Raw genomic sequence first — 16,822 nt, 5'->3', positions numbered from 1 at the left:
GATTGCCCCAGAGCTTGCAAAAGGTGGGCCTTCTGCCCAGTTTTCTGGAAGAGTGCTGTTACCCAGTCTTTAGGAAGGTTGAAGGACATTCCCTGGAGAATAGGGAGAGTCTGGCCAGCACCCTACTGTTCCAAAGTGGTTGAGCTTGTCCCCTGGAGATTGTGGAGAGTCCAGCCACTACCCTGATGCTTGATGAGGGTGGAGCCGAGAGCATGGCCACTTCGTAAGCACTTGCAAATGGTGGGGCTGCCACTCCATCAGGCCCCAAGGACAAGACATTGTTCTATAGATGACTCTCAGACCTTGAAATCTAATGGAGTTTGCCCTACAGGAATTTGGAACTGTTTGGGAACTGTGACCCTTATTTTCCTTCCAATTTTTCCCTATGGCAGTGGAAATGTTTATTCTATGACTTCCCCTTCTTTGTATTTTGGAAGCAGATAACTTGTTCTCTAAGTTTCACAGATCTACAAACAGAGGGGAATTGTGCCCCAGGACCGACCTTGCCTATAAGTGATTTTGATGAGACTTTGTACTTAATGTTATTATTGAAATGATTTAAGACCTTTGGGTGTTCATTTTTTCATATGGAAAGAACATGTCTTTTGGGGGTTCAAAGTGTGGAATGTGATGGTTTGGAGGCTTTCTGCAATCCAGAAAAGTATGTTCTTAAAGTTAATCAATTCCTGTGGGTGTGGACCTATTTAAGTAGAATCTTTTGGTGAGTGGGATCTTAAGTTAAGATGTAACTCACTTCATTCAGGGTCTTAATCCTTTTACTAGAGACCTTTATAAGATAATTGAATTCAGACAAACAAACAAACAAGAACACAGAATCCCAGAGAGAAATCCACAGAAGCAGAGGAAGTCAATGAAGCCAGAAGCTGGAGACAATGAAACCTGCAAAACAAAGGAGAGTCCAGCAGATGCTTCCATGTGCCTTGTCATGTGTTGGAATCCAGGATCACTGGCAGCCTGTCTTCAGGAAGAAGATATAGTCTTAATGATGCCTTGATTTGGAAATTTCCATAGCCTCAGAACTGTAAGCTTATAAATGAAAACATTACTGTTGTTAAAAGCCAGCCTATTTCTGGTATATTTCTGCAGCCTAGCAGACTAAAACAGCAATAAAACCATAACTTTTGGGATATCCTTCCTATTTCTCGGAAATAATTTTAATCTACATGTTACATGTGACTTCACAAAATTTGGAGGCCCTAATAAATAAGAAATAGTAAGTTAAACAAAGATAAATCCTCCCTAGAAAATTAAATTATCTTTGAATGGGCCTATTGGGCAATGCTCCAATATGAAGCTGAAAGAACATGCAGTCTTCCTTTTGCCTTATTTTCAAGTTTTGGATAATTTTTCTTAAGGCCATAATTATTATTATGATATAATTAACTTCTTATAAAGAGTAAACAAAAAATAATAAAAACAGGAAAACAACTCTTACCACATTGTCAATATGCATTGTTTTCTTTCAAAGATATATCAATTGTCTCCATGCTAAGTAGACTTTTAGTTATACATTCAAATGTTCTGAAATAACCAGTTGAAATAATGCTTTACAAATCTCTAATTCAGTTTATGAACTTCTATCTTGCTCTTATGAATGAAGATACTCAGTAATTGGAAACATCGGAAGATTAAAAATAAGTAAATAGTTTTATTCATAAATATTTTGGGGAGGGTTGGGGATAAGCCAAAACAAGCCAATAAAAAAAATGCTCTAATGTAAAATGAAAGAAAATAATTACAAATGTATTAAGTATCTGATTATTAAGGGATATGAAGTCTTCTGAATTTTCAGAGAGAGAATTAATAAAGAAATGTTCTGCATTTGATGAATTAGGTAATAATTTGTCTGGTAGTTTTTAAAGGGCTGATTTACATATCATTCTACATTGATTTAGCAGAAGTTGAGAGCAAACTCAGCCTCCTTTGCAATATTCAATTTTGTATGTCCTCCCATAAATTAAATCGTTAACCTGGTGACATCTTCACTACCAAGGTGTTATATCTCTTTTAAAGATGGAAAAGATCAGTGATTATTTAAAGAGATTTTTACACATTAATTATTTCTCTTCAGTATTTACTAATTTTGTTTCCAAAAAGAAACTTATCACAAAACATTGTTGGAATAAAGGATTTTTTTTCCATCTATTTTTTTTTAAATTAAATTCAATTTCATTGAGATATATTCACATACCACACAATCATCCATGGTTCACAATCAACTGTTCACAGCACCATCATATAGTTATGCACCCATCACCCCAATCTATTTTTGAACATTACCCTTACACCAGAAGAATCAGAATAAGAATTAAAAAAAAAAGTAAATAAAGAACTCCCAAATCATCCCCCCAATCCCATCTTATTTTTCATTTAGCTTTTGTCCCCATTTTTTTACCCATCCATCCATACACTGGATAAAGAGAGTGAGATTCACAAGGTTTTCACAACTGCTCTGTCACCCCTTGTAAGCTACATTGTTATACAATTGTCTTCAAGAGTCAAGTCTACTGGGTTGGAGTTTGATAGTTTCAGGTATTTACTTCTAGCTACTCTGATACATTAAAACCTAAAAAGTGTTATCTATATAGTGCGTAAGAATGTCCACCAGAGTGACCTCTCGACTCCATTTGAAATCTCTCAGCCACCAAAGCTTCACTTTGTTTCATCTCACATCTCCCTTTTGGTCAAGAAGGTGTTCTCGATCCCACGATGCTGGGTTCAGACTCATCCCCGGGAGTCATATCCTGTGTTGCCAGGGAGATTTCCACCCCTGGGAGTCAGGTCCCGTGTAGTGGGGAGGACAGTGAGTTTACCTGCCAAGTTGGCTTAGAAAGAGAGGGCCACATCTGAGCAAGAAAGAGGCACTCGGGGAGACTCTTAGGCACAATCATAAGCAGGTTCAGCCTCTCCTCTTCAGCAGTGAACTTCATAAGGGCAGGCCCCAAGACAGAGGGCTCAGCATACCAAGCCACCAGTACTCAATGTTAAAGGCACAATTATTTTGAAGTCAATGCCAAAATGTTTTTCAGTTGTCGTGTTTCTACTTCATGAAAGAATTTTGGGTTCAGTAAAACAATTAGGAATTTCACAAAAGCCATTGAAGTGTGTCAGAGAAAAAGGATATCCTGTAGCTATAATTCCAATTACTTAGTGAGATTAGCAGAATTTAAGTGTATATGCTTCCTTCTGGGGAGCTATGATATGCTTTTAATAAGATTCTAGAACATTCTGAGGATCACTTTTCCCTGCTTCCATAGTCATTGTGGGTGAGGGACTGGGTGATTTAATACAATGTAGCAGGGCTTATGGAGAAAAGTCAGCTTAAAACTCAGGAAATGTGATAGACAAACCATTGCTCAGTGCCAAGCTCTTTGCATGTTTTTTTCTCCTTTAACCCTCACATTAGTCCTATGAGAAGTCATAGTCCCTATTTAACAGGTAAAAAAATCCAGATATAAAAATGTTAATTTATGTTTTGAAAGACGTAGCTAGTGAGTTGTGAGACTGAAATTTGAACCCGCTGAGGCCAACCCTTGACAATGAAAGCAACTGTTCTACATTGTCTTTACTAGATTGAGTGGCCCAGGTATTAGCTCACAAGAAATTACATCTTTGACTGTAGGAAGGCAATAAAATTCTGTTGTCCTCTTTTCTCTTCATGTGCAACACAAGGATTTTAAAATCAATGATACTGAATATACCTTTTCCTTCTGCAGGCCATGTACTGCAATGTTTTTTCCCAAAGGAAAGGACACAAATTTCCCCTGCCTTATTTAAATTTGAAGAGGATACCCATAAGCAGAGTGCATATACTCAGCATGATTATTTCCTAATAACATAATGAACAGGTGGAATCTACATGACAACTTCTCTGTTAGAAAATTCATTAATGAATTCCCTTAGAATTCATTAATTAATGACAAAGCTCTAAAATGCATTTAGAAACACTTCACATGATTTTGTATCTTGATAATCAGAATAGCATCTACATATATTTGAAAATTTGAAATATTGGTATGTACAGGACATGATTTATTCAGTGTAGAGTTAGTTTGATATACAAATCAGTTCATAAATTCATTGTGTTCAATCTTCAGCCACCTGGTCCATGGCCTGCAGGTTGGGAATCACTGATGCAGACATTTAGGTTGTAAGAAACTCTAGAGCACATATATCATTTTTTCCTAAAACACTAAGAAAGAAATTAAGCTTTTTAGTATATAATATAAGATTGTTAATTGTCCGCTCATTGGGCTATATGTTGGATAATCAGATGTAGGGAACAATTTGCAATTTATCTTGAAGATATATTAATAATTTCAAAGTTTGGAAGGTTTGACTGTAGAACCCTCATTCAAATATACACATTATACCTATTAAGATATGTTTACCTATACCTTGTAAAATGCACTGAAAGATATTTATTATATTATTTTAAATATCCTCCACACAAAGAAAAGGAGTTTAAAAAATGATTGCAGAGAAACGATGGGATTAAAATAAGGATATGATGCAAGATTAAGCAGACTACAAGAAAAATTCTCCTGTCATAACCTTTTTCTCAGCCATATAATGAGGTAAAAACAATGAGAGATATCAAGAGAGGTGCCAAGTTAACTAGAATGTTCTCTATATCCTGTCACTAAAATTGTTTTCTGCTAAGTCACTCTTCCTACCATCCCTCTCATGATATTTGGTTCAATACTTTGTTGGAGAAATTAGCAAGAATTCAGTAATAGTACTACCCATAAGAACTGTTTGATAGAAACCTTTCCTGACCTAGATCTTGAAAACATGATGTTTTCAGAGTCCCCAAGACCGTTCTCAAGATCGATGATATTCTAGGACTCAGAAGACCCAGAAGTCGTTGTACTCATTGTTATGGTTTACTACAGTGAAAAGGGTACAGAGAAAATAAGGAAAAGGAAAAGTCTCATGAGATGAAGCCTGGAGAAAAACAGGCACAAGCTTCCAAGTGCCCCTTCCTAGTGGGGTACCAGAGGCTGTGCTTAATGGCAACAAGGTCAAAGTATTGTCAACAAAGAAAGTTCAGTTGAGCCTGGCTGTCACAGTTTTTACTGACAGTGAGTCAGGTAGGCAGGAAGTCCCTGTGTGACTGACCTGAGTTACTGAAGCTCCAGACCTCCAGAGGGAAACAGATGTTCCCCATAAATTATTTTATTAGTATAAACTATCTGAACACATTGGGACAACATAACTCTAGGCCTCAGGCATGCAAAAGCAAATTTATGAGACAGAACATTGCAAGAATTCAGTTCTGGTCATGGAAAAGATGTTCCTTGGGAATAGGAAGTGTCAACCTGAGTTAAACCTTTCCTTGCACCTTTCCTTGCACATAGACCAAGTCCAAACTACTTGTACTTAACTAGAGTGGCCTGAGTCCATATTCAGAGAGAGTGAGTTCAAGAGCTAGTCTTTGATATTACCTGGTGTGGATCAGGGAAAACATATGAGGTGAGTTATTTTGATGATTAGGTCCACAAACAAGAAAAAGTAAAAGAAAGTCAGAAACTGGAAAAACTGGGAACACAGTAGAGGTCCAGGAAAGAAGTGCCTAATGAAGGGCTAGAAAAATGAAAAAGTTCTAGAGGCCGTTTTTATCGGATTCATGTTGAGTGACCACAGGAATGTGTGAAATGGCTTATAGGAGTCACCTAACAATGCAGATAATTTTCAGATCCAAATTCAGGTGCCTCACAGCTCTCTAAGGTAGAGTGCACTGTCTCCACAGTGTGTGTGTGTGTGTGTGTGTGTGTGTGTGTGTGTGTACACATCTGTGTGAATAGGTATAGATAGATACGTAGACACATAATTTTTATAATATATAAGTACGTATTGTCTCAAATTATTTATCATATTATCTTCATTCCTGTTCAGTGATTCAAATAATTAACAAACTTCACTTTAGAAATTCCTTGTGGAGAAATTGCTATACCAGGTTTGGCTTTGCTTCTAATTATGATGCAATTAAATTGCATTTGGAGTCTTCATTTTAATATTAACATCATTGTTGCTGTCCAAGGCAACCTGGAGTTTTATTTGGGGAATACAATAAAGACTGAGACCTCTAATCCAATGTAGTTAAATTCTTATTATGTTTTCATGTATCATCTCTCTTTAAGTTAGAAGAATGCAATATGTTCCACCATTATTTGTTGTTGTTTTTTCTTTTTTTTAATCAAAGTATAGCTTGTTCCTCATCCATGTATTAAATTAATTTTTGAAGATTTTCCTTCTTTTTGCATTAGTTCCTATGTTTGCTGAAACAAATTACCACAAACTGGATGTCTTAAAACAACGCAAATTTATTATTTTACAGTTTTAGAGGCAAAAGTCCAAAATGAGTTTTACTGGACTGAAACCAAGGTGTCAGCAGGGCCACACTTTCTAAAAAGTTTCTAGGGGAAAGTCAATTGCCTAGCCTTTTCTCTTTTCTAGAGCTGTTCTCATTTCCTTGGCTCATGACCCTGCATTGCATCAACTTTTCTTCTCCTGCTTCCATTATCACATCACTTTCTTCTCCTCCTCTGTCTGTCAAATATCCCTGTTTCTCCCTTTTATAAAGACATTTGTAATTGCAATCAGGGTACAACCAAACAATCTGTGGTACTCTCCCCATCTTAAGATCTTTAACATGATGGCATCTGCAAAGTCCATTTTGTTATATAAGGTAGCAATCAGAGATTTTAGGAATTAGGACCTGGATACCTTTATGGGCCATTGTTCAGCTTATCACACTTCTATAGAATCAATGTCCACTTTAAGCCTTTCCTTTGATCATTATTACTTGCTGAATAAATACATATTGCTTCTCCATCTATATATTTTCTTGGTGTTTAATAAATTGCTAGATGAAAGTCTGGGGTTTTTTAACTGTTCCTAAAGTGCCCAGTCACTTTAATTCTCATTATTGGATAAAAACCTCATTCATGGAAGCAGTTTTATAAGTAAATATTTAGCTAAAGTTGTAAAATATAAACAGAACATTACAAAAATCAGAAATATGTGGCTTGATGGATTTTCCAAAAGTGTATCTACCCATGTAACAAAAACACAGATCAAGAAACAGAACATGACAAATGTAGCAGCCATGGGTTCACTTAAGGAAGTAGACACAATATGAGAAATATAGGAATAAAGAATTTATGATGAGACTGTGCTTTACCAACATGTGAGAAGTAAAATACACACCTGAGAAAGTACAGGTCTAGAACAAGGAATCAGAGAAAAATAGAAAGAGTTACTAGCCAGTTTGAATGAGGCACTGGTGATTATAGGGAATTGGGGTGGCAGGGAAATACCAAAATTCCAACACTTTCTGTTGGCAAAGTGAGATTGTGAAGGGAGAGCTAGTAAAAAGGTTATGATATGCTGTTTCTTTTATGCAGCTACCATGCTACAGTCTGCAGCCAAGTATCTGGTGGTGGACTTGAGGTCTCTGTTGGTCTAGTACTTGAGCTAGTAGTTGGGAAGCTGAGCTGTATTTAGATTAGACACAAGAAATAAATTCTAGGACCTCACCAAACCTAACTGTCTATCACCATATCTAATTGTTCCTCATCATACCTAACTGTGATGACCTCCAAGCACAACAGCCATAGCTCCACTTCCATCTTCCAAAGTGGGCTCAGTAAGTTGTTCTTAGTCAAACCCTAATTTGGAACCATACAGAAAGGGGATTCTGGGAATGTAATTCCAAGTTTCATTAAGTTAACATTGTACAATCCAACAAACCAGCATCTCACGAGCACCCTTCCTGCATATCCCCATCCAGTCACTCTATCTCCCATGGGTAACTATTATGTTAAGTTCCAACAGGATAGATTAATTTTCCATGGACATGAGCTTTATATAAATGGACTCATATGATGGACATTTGGTGTCTGATTTCTTTTGTTCAACATTGGCTCTCATAAGTCATCCTTGTGATTGTGTATAGCTGTAATTGATATTCCCTTTCCTGAATACATCACAAGATTTGTTTTTTCTATTCTGCCAATAATGAATTTTTGTTATTGTTTTCATTTAAGAGCTATTGTTGACAGTAGTTATATGAATATTCTTATATATATCTTGGTTGGATAGCTGTACACATTTGGTACGTACTTAAGAATGGAATTTCTGTGTCAAGGGATATGTATATGCTCAATTTTATTAAATACTGCCAAACAGTTTTACAAGTAATAGTATCAATATATAATAGAACTAGTAGTGAATGAGCAGTAAGAGCTGTATTGTGTCCTTCCCTGTAACCAGTTTTTAAAGTAAAAATAAATAAAAATATATAATCAAATTATAGAATCATTAATTTCCACTAAGCTGTATAGACTCAAGGTGCTAGCAGACCTCCCTTTTGCCAAGAAAGGTTTACTGAACTCTGCAAGCCTTGCTGTCTCATCGTAAGAAGGATTTCAAGGATGAGATGAGTAGTTATAAGCAAGTGAGAAAAGTTTACTGAGGAAAATAAAAGTACACTCTCTAAGGGGTGAGTGCTGGGCATGCTCAAAAGAGATGTGCTGCATGTGGTTGGGCGCAAGGGCTTTTTATCAAACCAAACAAAGGTAGATGGGGTTTGAAATATTGGCACACTGTGTGTGGTGAGTAATCATTCAAATTAAGTAGTGTAAGTAGGCTATTGCTATTGTTTGTCTATACATTCTTGGGATTGGTTAATAAACATGCAAACCAAAGTTTGAAAGTAATAGGCTGAATAAACATTCAAACCAAGGATTTTGAATGGGTTATTGTGATTGGTCCATGCCATGTGGTTGAACAATGTATCTTACTTTGTTCAACCTCCTTGTGTTTCAGGAGTCTGAGTGTTCTTGCCAGAACACCTCTTTCCCTGCATCAAGTCCAAAGGCACCTCAGAGCTTGCAAGATGTTTTACCTATATCTAACCTGCCTCAAAGATATCTTGAAGTATAAAATAATCCCCTTGTCCCCATATTATTAGTATCCATGGAAGGGCATGACATTGGATGCAGTTCACATTAGCAGACTCACTTCTTCTTTCCCTTTAATTCTTTTTCTCAGAGTTAAATAAGAGAGTAAGGATTTGAGTAGTAGTACTTGTTCCAGTTTACTAAAGCTGCTGTTATGCAGAACACCATAAATGGTTTGGCTTTTATAAAGGGGGCTTATTAGGTTACAAGTTTACAGTTCTAAGGCCATAAAAGTGTCCAAACTAAGACATCAACAAGAGTATAACTTCACTGCACAAAGGCCAGTGGCATCAGAACACCTGTGTCAGCTGGGAAGGCACGTGGCTGGCATCTGCTGGTCCTTTGCTCCCAGGTTCTGACTTCAAAATGGCTTTCTCCAAAATGTCTCTGGGCTTCTCTCTCTCTTAGAGTCTTTCTCTCAACTCCTGGGCACCCTTGCTTGTTCGATCAGGGCATTTCTCTTTAAGCATCTGGGGGTCCTCTGTTAGCTTGTCTGGGGCAAACTCTGGGCTTCTTCTCTTAGCTTAGCATCTCCAAACATATTTCTGTCTGCATCTCCAAGCATCTGGACCTATGTTGGCCCCTGTGCTCTCTTAAAGATTCCAATAAACTCATCAAGACCCGCTGTGAATGGGCAGGGTCACACCTCCAAAGAATCTAATCAAAATATCTCACTCACAGGTGAGTGGTATTCTGGTTTTTGCTAATGCTGCTGTTATGCAAAATACCAGAAATGAAAATTGGCTTTTATAAAGGGGATTTATTCAGTTACAAATTTACAGTTCTAAGGCCATAGAAGTGTCCATACTAAGGCATCAACAAGAGGATACCTTCACTGAAGAATGGCTGATGGCGTCTGGAACACCTTTGTCAGCTGGAAAGGTATGTGACTGATGTCTGCTGGTCCTTTGCTCTGGGTTGTGTTTCAAAATGGCTTTCTCCAAAATGTCTCTTGGCATCTGTCTTAGCTCCTCTTTCTCATCTCCTCTGCATCCTTGCTTCTTTCTCCCAGGATGTTTTTCTTTAAGCATCTGGGGGTCCTCTCTTAGCTTCTCCAGGGCAAACTCTGGGCTTCATCTCTTAGCTTAGCATCTCCAAATGTCCTTCTGTCCACATCTCCAAGCATCTCTAAGCATCAGCAAGCAGATGGGTCTGTATCAGCTCTTAGTTTCTCTCTTAAATACTCCACTGAACTAATCAAGACACACCCTTAATTGGCAGGTTCCACACCTCCATGAAAATAATTTAATCAGAGGTTCTGCCTTAATCAACAGACTAATAACTCTGACCCCACAAGATTGCATTAAAGAATATGGATTTTTTGAGGAACATAACATATCCAACCCAGCACATTCCACGCCCTGGACCTGAAGCAGACATGTTCTTTCCAAATGCAAAAACACATTCATTACCTCACAATATAGATAAGTAAGTACAAGGTCCTAATATTTGTCTCTGGCTGTGGACCTGTGAAACTCAGAACAAGTTATCCTCTTCTAATATACAAAGAAGGGGCAGTGATAGGATAAACATTCCCATTGTCATTGGAAGATATTGAAAGGAACACAGGGTTCACCAGACCAAAACAATTCCTAAAAACTGCAGGGCAAACTTTGTTAGATTTCAAAGTCTGAGAGTCATTTATCAAATGACATTTTATCCTTGGGGCTTGAGAAAGCAGGAGTATAACCTTTTCCAAGGGCCTTCGTGGTGGCCCTTTATTTTCCAAATGCTGGGGTGACTGCTTCAGCATATCCATGCACTGGGGATACCATCTTCTTCTCAGTCTCACCCTCCTCAAGCATTGGGGCACCACCCAACTCTGCATCTCTGGGGCAAAGTTTCCCCCTCTCTGAAGAGTGAGGTAGTGGCTAGGCTCTCCCCAGTCCATGAGAAATGTGCTCCACCGTCTCTGAGACCTGGAGTGGCAGCACTCTTCCTGAGCATGGAGGTGAAAAGCCCGCCCTTTGTCTCTGGGACAAACTCACCCTTTCTATGTGCATCAGTTGCTCTGCTCTCCTTGCCCAAGATTTCTTGGCTTCAACCTTGGCTTCCATGGTTCTGCATTCTCTGAAGAATTTTTTTCCCTCAATCTGTCCCTTTTTATTCTGTCCCTTTTAACCCAGATTGGCAGTGGTTCCATTTATACACATTTTACAAAAAAATTTGTTGGCTTGGCAAGCAGCATATGGGGTCAAAACCATCAGAAATAGAACTTTCCACAGATTCTTCTGGAAAACTCCATCTCCAACCCTGGCTTGTACTGAAATGGCTGGCTGGTTCCATGTTTCATTAAATCCTCACATGGTCCTGTAGCCTCTGGGGTTTCAATTTCTGGAAGACCAGAGTTTTTCAGACCATCAATTTCTGATTTCTTTGTACCCAAGAGTTCAGTTCTCAGCTTATCTCTTTCCTCTCACATTTTACTATAAGCTGCAAGGAGAATTGAGACTGCATTTTCAACCTGAGATCTCCTCAGCTATATGTCCCAGCTCATCACTTCCAAATTCTGCCTTCCTTCTGACACCAGGACTCAATTTTGCCAAATTCTTTGCCACCTTTAAAACAAGAATCACATTTCTTCCAGTTGGCAATGACACATCCATCATCTCTGTTTAAGGCCTTAACAGAAGTAGCTTTAGAGTCCACATTTCTATGAACATTCCCTTCAAAGCAGTCTAGGACTTTCTATTAAGCTTCTCACAATTCTTCTGCAATCTTCCCCTTATCCTTTTAAAAAGAAGTTCCAACATGATTGATATTTGCAAACTCAGCAGCACCCTACTTCTCTGGTACCAAAATCTGTTCCAGTTTGCTAATGCTGCCATTATGCAATATACCAGAAATGGATTGACTTTTAAAAAGTGGATTCATTTGATTACAAATTTACAGTTTTAAGGCCATAAAAATTCCCTTTTAAAGCATCAACTATAGGATACCTTCACTGAAGAATGGCTGATAGCATCCGGAACACCTTTGTCAGCTGGGAAGTCATGTGGCTGGTATCTGCTGGTCCTTTGCTCCTGGGTTGTGTTTCAAAATGTCTATCTCTAAAATGTATCTTGGCATCTGCCTTCCCTCTCTCAACTGCTCTGTGTCCTTGCTTCCTTCTCCCAGGATGTTTCTCTCTACACATCTGGGGGACCCATCTTAGCTTCTCTGGGGCAAACTCTGGGCTTCAACTCTTATGTTAGCATCTCCAAACATCCTTCTGCCATACCTCCAAGCATCTGTAAGCATCAGCAAGCAGGTGGGTCTGTGTCAGCTCTTAGCTTCTCTCTTAAATACTCCCATGAACTAATCAAGATCAACCCTGAATGGTGGGGTCCACATCTCCATGGAAATAATTTAATCAGAGCTTCCACCCTAATCAACAGACTAATCAGTCTGCCCACACAAGATTGCATTAAAGAATATGACTTTTATGGGGGACATAATGTATCCAAACTGGCACAGGTGGGTCACATCTCCATGGAAACAACCTAAACAAAACATACCACCCATAATAATAAGTCTACACCCACAAGACAGGATTAAAAGAACATGGCTTTTCTGGGAGATGTAATAGATTCAAACCAGCACAGTATTTAATCAAAGTAAATAATTGACAATGTTTGTATTCATGTCAAGAAAGCAAGGTATAGTATTTGTTATATACTGTGTGGGACACTTGATATGTATCATTTTTTGAACATTATATAACAGATAAACTTTCCAAAAAGTCTCATTAAATTCTAATATCTTGTCTTTGGAGGGATACTGTTGCACAGTCGTTGATAGCATCATGTCTTGCCTGGGTGATAATGCTAGTTCTAGTACATAGTAAATGGTGGTCTTGTGTAGTTGCTTATCCATGCAAATAATCTTGCTGGCTTACAAATGAAGATCATAAAATTCCCAGGCAAGTTGGATAGTTGTATATATGAAATCATATAATGCATGCCAAAACACTTAGCCTGATGCCTGACACATGATTCATCAATAAATGATGGTTATTATTATGATTTGCCATGTCTTCATAGTTTATCACAAAGCAACCAGGACTCATTTATTCAGGTAATGTCTTAATCACATGCAATATACCTAACACTATGTACTTCCATTCAATAATAAATTAACCTAGTCTTGACAATCAGTTGTGTCCTTAAAACCACAAGACTGGGCAGAACTGTTATATCCAACCTACACCAAGTTGTCTGAAAGCATTAAATAGCAGTAAGTACTCCATGTGATGCCTGGCACTGCCCAATTATTGTTGCACAGTATGTGAGTGATCTCATTAGTAATGGTGAGAGAAGTATAGTTAACCTAAGGGCCTAGATTCTGAATTCCCATCTAGTAAATAGTCCCAAATTCACTTTCTTTTTTCTTTTATTGTGAAATATATTTACATAGAAGTTATAACTTTTCAAGTGCAATTTAACAAGTTGTTAGACAGCAAATCCCAAAGAATGTTATGGGTTACATTTCCACAATTTCAGTTATTTCCTTATTGTGAAATATAACATATATGCAAAAAGGTGATAACTTTCAAAATACAATTTAACAAGTAGTTATATAGGAAATTTCCAAGAACGTTAAGGGTTACAATACTGTAGTTTCAGTTATTTCCTTATTATGAAATATAGCATCTATATAAAAGGTGATAACTTTTAAATTATAATTTAAAAAGTAGCTATATAGGAAATTTCAAATTTACAATTCCACCAATTGAGTTCTTTCCTTCTAGCCATTCCAATACCTTAGCAACCAAGGAAAGGAAAATTATATAGAGATTCAGTATTCATAATCCTTTTTAAAATACTACCTTGTCTGTTGCTACCCCTTCCTCTAGCCTAATCACCCTCCTGATCTTCAGGGATGCCTAAACAGTGACCACCCCAACCTGTTCATGTTGAAAAAGGGTGCCAATATCTCGGGGAAAGGGGATGCAACTAGTTGTTAGTTGTTCTTGAAGAGGCTGCCACCTCTGGGTTTGGCACCTGGCTGGCATAGGAGCTTTCTGGAGGATTTACGTTTCTGAAGAATAAATTTTGTGAGTGAAACTTTTATACAGTCTCAGATAGGGACCTGGATATTCTTTAGGGTTTGGGGGACTACTGATGACTTGCACTTATCATACTGTGTCCATTGGGATATCTAGCTGAAGCTTGCATAAGAGTAACCCCCAAGACAGCCTCTCCACTCTATTTGAAGTCTCTTAGCCACTGAAACCTTATTTTGTTGCCTTTCTTTCCCCCCTTCTGTCAAACAGGCATTCTCAACACCTCAATGCCAGGGTTGTGCTCATTTCTGCAATCCGTCTCACATCACCTGAGGGTTCCTGTTGCAAGTCAGGGGCAGGGTCATGAATTTACTTGCAGAGTTGGGTTTAGGGAAGTCCACATTTGAGCAACAAAAGAGGTTCTCTGGAGGTGATTCCTAGGTATAATTACAGTGGGCTTAGACTCCCCTTTCCAGCCATTAGTTATACAACAGCAAGCCTCAAGATCAAGGGCTTGTATTATTTAAGTAGAGAGTTCCTAATTTCATGTAGCATAAGTTCTGTCCATGATAATCAATCAATATCTCACATTATCATCACTTAGTTGTACAATCTTCATCACTCTCCATTTTAAACAATTCTCATGACCTAAAACATCCCATAGCTCTTTTCAGCCCTTAATAATTTGTCCACAGTATATGTGTGGTATTAGTAAGGTATTCCTATTAATTATAGTCCCTAGTATGCAATTGGTAGATTTTCCCCATGTACCACTCTGTTTTTATCTCTCTGTACCAGTGTCATAACTTAGAAGTAAATCATGCAAGCACCTATCTATATTTGTAGTGCTGATCTGTGGAATAAATGCCTTTAAACCACCACTTTCAATCCTGTTCACCTTCAATGCATCTCTGATAATTCTAATCCCATTAACAAACAACAATCACCCCATCCATTCCAACACCTTTAAATTCACTATCATTAACATATCTGAACATTATCATTAGCTTCTGTCTATCTCTGGGTTCCCAAGATTCTAAGTTTTAAGTTACTGATTTTACACTGTTCAGGGAGTTCATAGTAGTGGTAACATACAATATCTCTTCTTTTGTTTCTTACATATTTCACTCAGCATCATATCTTCAAGGTTCATACATGTTGCCATATGTCTTCGGACCTTGTTCCTTCTTACTGCTGCATGGTGTTCCATCATATGCATATACCACATTTTGTTTATCCACTCATCTGCTGAAGGACACTTGGATGATTTCCATCTCTTGGCAATTTTGAACAATGCCACTATGAACATTAGTGTACAAATGTCTGTTCATGTCACTGCTTTCAGATCTTCTGGGTATATACTGAGAAGTGGAATTACTGGATCATAGGGTAATTCAATATATAGTTATCTGAGAAACCACCAAACTGTCTTCCACAATGGCTATATCATTATACATTCCCATCAGCAATGAATAAAAGTTACAATTTCTCCACATCCTCTCTAGCGTTTGTTGTTTCCTGTTTGTTAAATGGCAGCCATTCTTATTTGTGTGATGTGGTGTCTCATTATGCTTTTGATTTTCATTTCCCTAATAGCTAGTGAATATGAACATTTTTCATGTATTTTTTAGCCAATTGTATTTCTTCATTGGAAAAAATGCCATTTCATATCTTTTGTCCATTTTATAATTAGGCTGCTGGTACTATTGTAGAATTGTAAGATTTCTTTATATATGCAGGATATCAGTCTCTTATCAGATATATGGTTTCCAAATATTTTCCCCCATTGAGTTGGTTGCCTCTCCACCTTTTTGACAAAGTCTTTTGAGGTGCAAAAGCTTTTGATTTTGAGGAGTTCCCATGTTGTTGTTGCTTATGCTTTGGTTGTAAGGTCTAAGAAGCTACCTCCTATTACTAGGTCTTGAAGATGGTTCCCTATATTATTTTCTAAGAGTTTTATTGTATTGTCTATTATATTGAGGTCTTTGATCAACTTAGGGTTAATTTTTGTACAGGGTGTGAGGTAGGGGTCCTCTTTCATTCTTTTGGATGTGGAGATCCAGTTCTCTCAGCCCCATTTGTTGAAGAGACTGGTATGTCCCAGTTCAGTGGATTTGGGGGTCTTATTAAAAATCAGTCAACTATGGATCTGGAGGTCTATTTCTGAACTCTCAGCTTGATTCTATTGATCAATGCATCTATTTTTTTGCCAATACCAGGCTGTTTTGACCACTGTGGCTTTCTAGTAGGCCTCAAAGTCTGGAAGTATAAGTCTTACCACTTTATTCTTTTTTAGAATTGGCAATTCAAGCCTCCTTTCCCTTCTAAATAAATTTGATAACTAGCTTTTCCAAGTCTGAAGAATCGATTGCTAGAAATTTGATTGGAAGTGTGTTGAATCTGTAGATCAATTTGGGTAGAATTGACTTCTTAATGATGTTTAGTCTTCCTGTCAATGAACACTGAATATCTTTCCATCTCTGTAGGTCCCCTTTGATTTCTTTAGTAACAATTTTACATCCTTGGTTAAATTTATTCCTAAGTACTTTTAAATCCTTGGTTAAATTTATTCCTAGGTACTTGAATAAATTTTTACTTGCTATTGTGATTGGATTTTTTTTTTTTTTGATTGCCTCTTCAGTTAGGTCATGGCTAGTGTATGGAAACATTACTGACTTATGTGCATTAATCTTGTATCTTACCACTTTGCTGAATTTGTTTATAAGCTCAAGTAGCTTTTTCATCCATTTCTCAGGATTTTTCAAATGTAAGATCATATCATCTGCAAACAATAACAGTTTTATTCTTCCTTTCTAATTTGGATAACTTTTATTTCTTTTTCTTAGTGAAT

This window comes from Choloepus didactylus, chromosome 4 (assembly GCF_015220235.1).
Source record: "Choloepus didactylus isolate mChoDid1 chromosome 4, mChoDid1.pri, whole genome shotgun sequence".
NCBI classification, from domain to species: Eukaryota; Metazoa; Chordata; class Mammalia; order Pilosa; family Megalonychidae; genus Choloepus; species Choloepus didactylus.
This window is presented reverse-complemented; position numbering follows the sequence as displayed.